This window comes from Leptonychotes weddellii, chromosome X (assembly GCF_054177405.1).
Source record: "Leptonychotes weddellii isolate Sample4059 chromosome X, ASM5417740v2, whole genome shotgun sequence".
Taxonomy (NCBI): domain Eukaryota; kingdom Metazoa; phylum Chordata; class Mammalia; order Carnivora; family Phocidae; genus Leptonychotes; species Leptonychotes weddellii.
The window spans coordinates 3,738,021-3,740,601 of NC_138385.1; positions in this window are offsets into that span (position 1 = coordinate 3,738,021).

Consider the following 2,581-nt stretch of genomic DNA (forward strand, 5'->3'; position numbering starts at 1 on the left):
TAGCCCCCAAATTATGTCAACGCTTGGAAATATCAGGTTTGTTTCTTCTCTTTTCCCCTGATTATTTTTTCTCAGTGTTCCTACTTTATTAACTGGACAATGCTCACCCTACCCCCAATCCCTTATAGAACCAGGGTAGGGATATACAAATCATACTTTCAGAAAAGTCTTTCTATAATAATAATAATCATAACCCAGCTGTGTGCTCAAAGAACAGGGTTCCAGGGGGCTCCCTTAGAAGAAGTGACTGATTAACTGAGCCAATGTGCAGGCCTGCAGCATCAACCAAATGGCCAAGATTCTCCCTCTTCCTTTCCATGATACAGTTGGAAACTGAACCCAAGAGAAGGGAGAAGACTTGCCCAAGGTCATGGCCCAAGGTGAAGTCAGAATTGGAATAAATCTCTCCTGACTAAGTTTCGGCTCTATCTCGCTGCATCTTTCTTGCCCTTCGGTTTGACAAATGGGGAAACTGAGACCCAGAAAAAGCAAGTAGTTGATAATAACTCCCCTTGGCCACAGAATCCCAGAGACCACAAAGTATATCCAACTTCTTGTTCTAAGCCCATTATGGCACTAATGTGTGTATTGCAAGGGGGAAAGAGAGAATACGTTCTTTTTTGTAGTGAACCATGCATCAGTCTTCACTGCATAAGTAGGGGCATGGTTTAAGCTACACAACAGCCAAATCTGTGGCCTAGTGAGGTGTTTATAGCAGCCAGATATAATCAGGGGATTCTAGGAAAGCATCAACAATGGATGTAGGGCCTTTAGTTTCAACCCCTTGGGATCCTCTAGCCTATCTTGGTGCTGAATAGATGGCATTCCAGATTACCCTTCCATCCGCTCTGAGTCCACAGCATCTCATGCTTATCTAATCAACCACAGGCACCCCTAACAATGGTACCTTGAGCTGGGCACTCAGACTTGCCCACACCCATCTATCCCAGTGTTGGGTGACAGGCTTCAGCAGGGTAGTCTAAACACTTCCTGGGGTTCTAGACTGGGGATCTGGCAAGTGGAACGGATCCCCTCCTCCCATTGTCCTTGTCCTGATATTCACTGGAGAGTATTTATAGCTCGTGGAGGAGCCCAAGCAGAGGGAAAGATACCACCAAAACTGGGAGTGGACTCTGCCACTGGAAAATGGAGACTCTGTAATTTACTCCATTATAATTCAAGAAATAAAATCTATTTCCGGTGATTAACTGGGTCTATTTATAGACGATGAGGCCTGAACTGTGATATTTATAGAATGTCATCGCATTTAGAAGTAATAGCACAATTACATGTTTATGAAGTAATGGTTTTGCAATTTTTCCTAGAATTCTCTGACATTTAGATCTGGAAATTTTACATTTTAACAAGCAAGAACAGCAGCTATTTATTTAAGGGTGAACAGCAGAAACTGTCTTCTCTGTAACTAACTCCTTTTTACTCTAAGAGCCTGCAAACCCTCCAATTCATTTTGCTTTCCCATATGAAATAAGATGATGTATGGCGAATAATATACCTACTTTTGTGGAGCTCTGATTTCCTTCTTAAATGGTGTCTTTCATCGCTTGGGATTCTTACATCCCTGAATCTTCCTCCTTGGGATTTGGTGTTGACATGTTTCTCCTTTTCCATAATGATCTAAGCCAGGCTAAGAGGCCAAAACAGATGTGTTCAATATTCAAAATAATACAGTGGAAGTGAAATGAGATCCCATGCTAAAGAGTCCTCCTTTGCTCTGACTCATAATAGGACTTGGTGTGGCAAGCGGAGGGAAGGGAAATTCGCATTTGGTTATTGATCTCAGTAGTAAATCAGCATGACCAGTTGGGTATCCCTGGGGCAGGTGTTAGAAACACTTGGTAAGGCCCAAGACCGAGTGCTGACCCCGAATCCCTTTATCACCTAATTCCAAGGTGGACATTCTTCACACACAGCTACTGAGCCCTAACTCACACCTCCTGGTGGCAGGCACAGCCTCCGGTGCTGGAAGATGGGTCTGCAGTGACCTGGAGCCGTGATGTGCTGGTAGCATTTGTTGCTTCCCATGGTGTAAATATTCACATCGTAGCTGATTTCAAACTACCAATGTGATGTCACCTGTCAGCTGGCTCCAAAATTTCTGAAAATTGATCATCGTTGAGAACCACTGCTGACCACCACCTGCAGCCAAATGATGAAATGTAACCTGCACCAGGCTGAGAGGTAAGAGTTCTGGGTCCAGGACCAGTTCCTGGGACTGGATTCATTGACTCCTCCTTGTGAATGCACATTTTCTACCCCGAGCCTCAGTTTCCCCAGCTGTCAAATGAAAATAATCCTTGCCCTGGGCCTGCTTCGAAGGCATTGGGATGTCAAGAGTCAATGGCCAGGGAAGTGCACAGAAAACATGGGTGCTCTGCACATGAGACAGACTTCTTGCCTGCCCCCCACCTCCAAGCTAAGTGCCCTCAACACCTCCCCGTGTCCTTTCTTAAACGTGCCCACATTTGCCAGTGACAACTTGCTTCACTCTCTTGCCAGCCAAACTCCTCTGTGGCTTTTGCTGGGTGCCCCAATGTTTAAAACATGGATATTCTGGGGAGCA